Genomic DNA, 8,971 nt, shown 5'->3' on the forward strand with positions numbered 1-8,971 from the left:
GATGTTAACAAATCTCCACCCTCACTCCTTGGTTTTATCACAGGTAACCTTAGTACAAGGAGTAGCTTTTAAGAAAGTTTTCTAGCTTCTTCCCCAAAATTGGAAGTTTGTCTTTCTATGTCCCTTTTTGGATGCTCTCATCTGGCAATTTTCATCCAGTGCCAACATTGGCCTTTACCAACTAACATGTGAAATAGCTGATATAAATAAGAACTGCAGGCAGATAGGCCCGAACAATAACATGAAAATTATCAGCAAACTTGAGAAGATCCTCCATTACCCCAGGGAATTCCTTTACAATGGCTTGTAACTCAGCTTTAGACCAAGGGACATATGAAACTTGGGGTCTGTTCGATACCCAGAGGGTTTAATTTTTAATGGAAAAGTACTGATGAATTCAGAGGATTTAAGGGGAGATGGCACTGGAGGGGGAAGAGAAGGTAAGAAAGGCAGTAATGGAAGGCAAGATGCTGTTGGAGGCAGAGCTGGAGGCAAAGGAGTTGAAGAAGAGGCACTTGTGCAAGCTGGAGAAGAAGGCTGGAGGGAAAGTCTCCACCGAAGGTTGAGCAGACTGGAAGATGGATCCTGAAACAGCGGGGAGAGTAAGAAGGCACTGCAGAGGAAGAACATTTGGCTTTGGGTGCCATTTTCTTTCCTTTTTAAATTTTCGGTAGCTTCTGTTAATTTTAAGACTTTGTTTCCCAAAGAGGAGACCATCGGTCTCATTTGGAAACCTCAAAATATCATCTAAATAGGCCTCTCACTCACTTTTACTAGTTTTAGCACTATTATTGTCCAATTCAGTTTTAAGGAAATTGAGTTTGGGAATTTTGAAAGTTCCCAAAGTGGCCACTAATTTCCAGAATTACTTCTAGTCAGATCTGTTCTTTTAGTTAAACATGCTCATTAAAATTGCCCACAGCTTTTAACCATATATTCAGCCAAAGTCCCTGGTGGAGGAGGGTTGGTCTTAAAATATTTAGATAGCTAAGATCCCACTTTTCAAAGGCTCTTCTCTAGAACAAAAGCCCAAGGCTGTTTACAACAGCTAGAGCAACATATGCCACACCAGCCAGTCACATTCCACAACAGTCTGATCACAGAGGACCCGGCCAAAGGCAAAAAACCAGGTTTTGGAAAATAACCCATCCTTGGAGAGTCCAGTTACAGGCCAAGTGACACTCCTTTCAATGAGAGAGCGCAGTCTAATACTGGTCTAAACTGACTAATTTCAGTAGAAATAAACATAGTTCCTAAAGCAATCTTTAGGTGAAAGCTATTTCTGTCAACAAAGGACAACTCGTTTCTGAAGAAATCAGGTTGATGTGCCAAATCAAGTACTCAGAGGTACATACAGATGAAATGATCAAGCAAGGCCTTTTAACAAAAACAAACTAACAAAAACTCTAAACAATTCCCAAATAAAGCCTGGAAACCTTCACAAGGCAAAAAGTGGAAGCTAAATTCCAGGAGAAACTCACTCTAAGCTCCCAATTTAAGAGCAATCAGTGAGCCAAAGCAGCTCTATGTGAGGTGCTTATACCTGGTTGCTCACCTGCTCTGAAGATATTGAGGTTGTTCTTTTCTGGATCCCAAACAAATGCTTCAAATGTCAACTGAAAATTAATACTAACTAGGTGTTTTGTTACTTAGAAAATGATTTATTTGGGAAAATAAAAGGGTTACAATAAGAGTGTGAGCAGACATGACAAGCCACGTGCACACCCTGCCTGGTGTGCCAAGATGGAGAGGTGTTAATCCAAGGGAAGAGGAAGTTAAAGGAAGGAGAAGTTAGAAACATAGAGCTTTATTATAAGCATAGAGTTCTCCCTGTAGAGACTTCTGTAAGCCCTAGCTCTTCTAGTAGATCCTTGAGACTGACTGGGTTTCCTTCAAGTTTCAGTTAGTTTTTTATCAAAGTGAAAGCTAATATGATAAATATTATAGGAATGACATTGGTAAATACTACAGAGACTTTATATGAGTGAGTAGTTGTTACAGAACACACACCACCACCACAATACCTCTACCACCGTAAAAATTACAAATAATGAGAATTTTATTTAATTTTTTCCAATTTCTAGACTTTCCCCTTATTTTACTAACAAACCATCCAAAGGTTGTACACATAAGCTTCTCCATTTCCTGTACTATCCTTAATCTCCCCCTCTCTGTTTTGTACTTACCATTTATACTTTTTATTCCCTTTACCTTTTCCCCCTGGCTCCCCACTCCCGCTCCCTGCTGATAACCTTTCAGGTGATCTCTATTTTTGAGATTCTGTTCCTGTTCTAGTTGTTTGCTTAGTTGGTTTTTGGTTTTGTTTTTTTTTAGGTTTGATTGTTGTTAGTTGTGAGTTTGTTGTCCTTTTACTGTTCACATTTTTTATCTTCTTTTTCTTAGATAAGTCCCTTTAACGCTTCATATAATAAGGGCTTGGTGATGATGAACTCCTTTAGCTTGACCTTATCTGGGAAGCACTTCATCTGCTCTTCCATTCTAAATGATAGCTTTGCTGGGTAGGGTAATCTTGATGCAGGTCCTCGCCTTTCATGACTTCGAATGGTTCTTTCCAGCCCCTTACTATTTCCTATACTATCTTGCCTGCAAGGTTTCTTTGGAGATATCAACTGACAGTCTTATGGGAACTCCTTTGTAGGTAACTATCTCCTTTTCTCTTGCTGCTTTTAAGATTCTCTCTTTGTCTTTAACCTTGGGTAATGGAATTATGATGTGCCTTGGTGTGTGCTGTTTGGGGTTCAACTTTTTTGGGACTCTTTGAGCTTCCTGGACTTCTTGGAAGTCTATTTCCTTTGCCAGATTGGGCAAATTCTCCTTCATTATGTTTTCAAATAAGTTCTCAATATCTTGCTCTTCCTCTTCTCCTACTGGGACCCCTATGATTCTGAAGTTAGAATTTTTAAAGTTGTCCCAGAGGTTTCTAAGCCTCTCCTCATATTTTTGAATTCTTGTTTCTTCATTCTGTTCTAGTTAAATGTTTCTTTCTTCCTTCTGGTCCAAACCATTGACTTGAGTCCCAGTTTCCTTGTCACTGTTGGTTCCTTGTGCATTTTCCCCTATTTCGCTTTTCATACCCTTAACTTTGTCCTCTATTTTGCAACTATATTCAACCATTTCTGTGAGCATTCTTATTACGAGTGTTTTGAACTGTGCATCATATAGGTTGGCTATCTCTTTGTTGCTTAGGTATTTGTTCTGAAGCTTTGATCTGTTCTTTCATTTGGCTACGTATATATAAATACATATATATATATTTTTTGTCTCAGTATACCTGTTAAGTAGTGAGGGCTGGAGCCTTGGGTATTTGTCAGGGCAGGGCAACCCATGTTGCTGTGTTGTGGTGCTATATGTGGGGATGGGGTCTGAGAGGGAACAATGCTGCTTGCTCAGCTTTTGGCCAACTTTCAGTCACTTCCTCCGCTACTCATAAGCAACTCTGGCCCTTCTGGTGCTGATTCCCGGGTGGGTGGGTTTGTGTATGTTCTAGGACCCTCTGCATCTGTCCAATGAACACTCCTGTGAGGCTGGGAGTTTCTCCCACCACCACAGCCCCCACAGGTTTTTTCAGTCACATGTTGTGAGGCTTTATTTTCCCACCCTGGAACCCTGTGTTGTGTAGTCTGTCTCACTCCCTAGTCATTACTTCTGATTTATCTGCATGCAAATATGGGGTTGCCTGCCCTGGTTCTCTAGCCACTGCCTTGCCGTAAGTCCTCTCCACCCCGGCTGCCCATCTATGCCCCATCCTACTGGTCTGGACGAATGTTTCTTTTCTAACTCCTTGGTTGTCAGACTTCCATACAGTTTGATTTTCTGGCAGTTCTGGTTGTTTTTTTTGTTTGTTTGTTTTTAAATTTGTTGTTGTCTTTCTTTTGGTTGTGTGAGGAGGCACAGTGTATCTACCTATGCCTCCATCTTGGCTGGAAGTCCTATACATGAATTTCTTTAGGGCAGTGAGAAGGAGGGTCAAAGTTTTTTCAGAGTATTTTGCTTGTTAATAACAAGTTTAAAGTCCTGTTTTAGAGTGGGAAAAAAATCTCTGGTCCCTTTCATTTCTTTCTGTATTTTTCTTAGTTGAAAATTGCACTCAAAGGAATTTTGAACTGAAACTTCTTCAAGTTTGTGCTTCTCTGGAAGGGCTGCTATATCTGCAGCTTTGTGGTCTTCTTCCAAGCTCTTTCAGAGGGTGTTAAAACAAGGCTCCTGTTTGAGAATTTTTAGTAGGTCCCAAAGCTTGGTGCCAAATAAACACATTTTCTAAAACAAGATACTAGGTCATCTTTCTTAGATTTAATCTAATAAACATGAAAAAACTTCATTTCAGTTGCATCAAACATTATTAATAAACTTCCATAAATTTAGGAAATCATTGTTAAAAAAATCCTCTCCTGAAGATATACTTATTGATTTTAGAGAGAGAGGAAGGGGTAGAGAGAGAGGAGAGAGAATAGAGAGAGAAACATTAATGTGAGTGAGAAGCATCAATCAGTTTCCCCCATGCATGCCCTGGCCATGCTCTGACCATGCTCCAGCTGAGTACTGAGCCCAAAATCTAGGTACGTGTCCTGACCAGGGATCAGTCCTGCCACATTTTGGTTTATGGGATGATGCTTCAACCAACTGAGCCACCTGGCCAGAGATAGGATATCACTGTAATAATTCTTTTTTAATCAATATTACACTTTTGTGACTTAGACTTGAATATATTTTTAGAAGATTTTTTTCTTGCCACAATTTCTTACCATGGAAACTGGGAGAAAGACTCCAAATATATTTTTCTTTGATAGTAATAAAATAATAAATTTTCACATAAAATATTAGTCAAATAAGTCAATAATTACCCCCAAATAAGAGAAATAATAATAAAATATTGATTTAAGGCTAAAAATGCTAAATAGCCTTATATTCTTCATCTATGTAGTCACATTTTGAATTACAATTTCAATATAAAAAAGAATAACAAGGGGGAGATTGAGAGAGAGAGAATCAAGCTACTTTGATCCACTTGGTGAGAGAGGATGCTCTTTCTTAGGGCTTGGATTGATGCCCAGCCACTACCCTGCATCAGTCAATCAATGTATCTCACTATACTTAGCCCAGCTTACATTCAGCTCTAGAAATTGTCAAGTTGGAATAAAGGTCTTTGAAAAAAGCTGTCTCTGATATCGTTGGCTATACTTTTAGACCTATGACAGAATTTTCAGCTACAAATATTATATGGTTGCATTTTAAAAGATGATCTCAAGAAACCCAGGTAGACATTGCATCTTTCTGGTGGCTCTGGCAGGTGTGTTGCCATGTGCACATGGAATATGAGCAGAATTATGTGTATGTTACTCATGGGTCTAGATCAGAGAAATTTGAGCCTGTTTTCCATTAGTCACTCTTTTCCATTTACTGTCTGGATATCAGATGTGGCTAACTCACTCAACTTTTGACCTTGAAGATGTGTACAATAGCTTAGTGGTATGGAACAACAGAATGAAGGAACCTGAATCCCTAAATGACTGTAGGGAACCTAGAGTGGTAGGACTGTAATATGCCTTCTAAGCTATAATGTCAGTCTCCTAAATGATCTTGCTCTCTAATGTCCTCAATTTATTCACTCTCTACTCTTGTCATCAGAGAAATGGATTTCAAAAATGGCTCTGATCATGCCCAATAACTTTCAAAGCATCTACCTGCCTGTGCAACATAGTTCATCATCCAGGTCCCAACTGATCTTTCTACATTATTCTCAGTGAGCTCGTAATACTGGCTGCACTGGACCTGACTGATTCCTCCCAGTTAGCCTCTACTTCTGTGTATTTGTTCATTTCTTTCCTTTGTTTTAAAGTACCCTTCTTCCAATCACTCTTTTCTTAAAAGTGAGTCATTCTATAAATCCCCCCAAAATGGCACCTCCTCTGTGAAGCCATCTCTAACCTCTCCTAATACAATTAACTGTTGTTTTTGTAGAGAATAAGCACTTTATATGTAACATTATTTTATCACACATCACTTTTTAAAAAATTCCTCCATGAAGATCACATTACAGAATTAGATAGTCAAGAGATTTAGTGAGTAAAATGCCTGTGACTGATAAAGAGGAGAGGGAGCAAGATACAACTCTACGTGGTCCACAAGTAGCACACTTTATCATGACACAGAAAACCTGTAAGTAGGTAGAAAAGGATATAGTCTACAAATGCTAGTGATAACAAAGCTAAAGCATCTGTATTAATGTTAGACAAAGTAGACTTACTGAGAAAAGATTTTCTCCAAAAAAAGGGATATTTCATACTGAAAATAAGTCATCAGTAATACATAATGATCATGAACGTGTGTTTATGTAGCTAATAGAGTTTCAATATTTATGACATATATATTGAAGGAATTAAAATAGGTACAATGAAATCCCTATATATTTGTGTACAAATCCACCACTCCAGTTGGAGATTTTAACACCTGTCTTTCAGTACTTGATAGAATAACTAGACAAAACATTCCTAATGGCATAAACAACCTTAACAACCCTATTAATGAAATCAGTCTCATTGATATTTATGGAACACAAATACCCAACAAATTCTGACACAGACACCAGCAAGCAGTGTCCACTGCATTGTGGATGAGATATGAAAAATTCACACAAACTACCAAGTCCTGTGGAGGAAAAGGGATGGCATGGCCACTCTCTCAAGAGGAGAGCTCCTTAACCCTCACCTTGACAACCTTTTATTGCTTTTCTGGACACATTACATGATGGTCCTTATTTACTATGCAGAGGTCCACTTTAGGCTCACCTTTTACAGAAGACAAAGGAGAGAATGCTGCTAATCACATCACAGAAGAAGGATATTTACAAATGCAAAGGGAAAAGTGGTTGAACTGGTTACACTCATCCTTGGAAGGTTTAGCATAGATTTTAGGAAGTTACTTTAAAGATATGCAGTAAATGTTTGCTGCCTCAATTCAGGGCGAGGGAGTTTTGGCAAAAAGCAAGTCTCAAAAGCAGCTTAGGTACAATGCAGGCCTGATTCCCCATGGGAGAACCTACCCATGGGCGTGCAGACTGTCTGGGCCCACGCCATGCAGAACGGTTTCCTGTAACATTCTGTTTCAAGGCACAGAGTACATTCCTCAAGATATACCACATCCAGAGCCATAAAACAAGTCTCAATACATTTTGAAAGACTGACAAATTCCAGAGTAGGACTCATTAACAGCAAGAGATCTGTACAGCCTCCAATATACCAAATTATATAGTGAGCATCTATAAAAAACATGAGTCAAAGAAGTTATTACATGGGAAATTTAAAATATTTTGAACTAAGTGATAATAAAAATAAAATATAAAAATCTAAGATTGATAATATGAAGTTCTACTTCTTGCTTGATTTTTATAATATTTGCCCTTTTCAAAGTATAGATTGCCCAAAGGTGAAAACTTCACTTTGTTCATCTTAAAATATGCAAAGGTAACGGGCCTACAATTGTATTACTTGTACCAGGGAAGTTATCAGCATGCACTGCAGGAAATAATAGCACTGACCAATTCTAACATTAACAAGTAAAGACAATTTATAAGATTTTCCAACAAGTCACACAATAATAGTAGATTTTAATTCTGCAAATAGGAAGTCTAGGGTATAAACTTATATTAAATGACAAACATTTTAGTAAAAATATGATTGGTAGTAATATTACATATAAGTATTAAAGGAAACAAAGTGATTTCAATGTTTCATTTTTCAATGTATTTTCTGATCTTGTATTCAATATAATATCTTTCTGGGAACAAGTTTTTCATTTTAGTAATGTATTTTTTATAATATTTCAGAAATTAAAATCTAAAATCTAGCTATTGGTAGTTTTTACCATGTTGTCAAAGGGCCAATTTCAAAAAAACTGATTTGTGAAAGTGAAATGAACACTTTTAATGTCTTTGAAACCTCAGAATATCTCAGGAAGAGAGAAATAGGCAATGAAACTAAAACAAAATTATTCCAATAACACAAATACCTACTTCTTTCTAACTGGAAAGCAACAGATGTAGCAAAAGACTAATTTGATTATTTGAGTATAATTTTTATTCTGTAGCTTAATACAGTGGAATCCCTTAAAATTACACATAATTTATTTTTTAATTAATTGTCATACTAAAATACAAATGAGAGGGGAAGAACCTTAACAGAAGACAAAAGCAGAAAACAGAGACAATATTTGTGGTGCAAAGAACATTTTGACTGTTGCCAGATGGGAGGGGTGTTTGCAGGGATGGTGAAAAAGGTGTAGGGGGTAAGAGGTACAAATCTGTTTTTACAGAATAGTTATGAAAATGTAAAGAATAGTATAAGGAATGTAGTTAATAATATTCTAATAAGTATGCATGGCGTCAGATGGGTATGAGATTTATCATGGTGATCACTTCAGAAGTTATATAATGTCAAATCACTGGGGTATACACCTGAAACATAATATTGTATGTCGACTGTAATTGAAAAAGAAAAAAAAGATTTAACAAAAATTTGTTGATTGTTATGATTTCTTTGTTCATTTTGAATATTCACTTTGGAATTTGTATTTTTATATTATTTTACATATTTGAAACAAACACTCAAAATATATAAACTACAGACCCTTGGTATCCCCCATAGAACCACTACAAAAACATAAGTGGAAGAATATGCTGTAAAAATAATAGTGGTTATTACTGGATTGTAAAATTTGGAGTTGTATACACCCACTATTTAATGAAAACGACAAGTTAAAAACAAGAGTACTTAAAATCAAGAAAGAAATGGAATAGTCTAAGTGAAAAATTAAACAAACACCCAAATTGCCCCCAAAAGTACCCCTGAGAGACAGGCTGTTGACACCAGCCAGCCTGCTGTTAGGGCATAGCATTCAGCCTGGGCTCTGTGCTCATCCAGGGAACCCAAGCCAAGGGAGGAGCAAGGACGAGCAC

Source organism: Phyllostomus hastatus, unplaced genomic scaffold, assembly GCF_019186645.2.
Source record: "Phyllostomus hastatus isolate PE091 unplaced genomic scaffold, TTU_PhHast_1.1 phas_contig_67, whole genome shotgun sequence".
Classification (NCBI taxonomy): domain Eukaryota; kingdom Metazoa; phylum Chordata; class Mammalia; order Chiroptera; family Phyllostomidae; genus Phyllostomus; species Phyllostomus hastatus.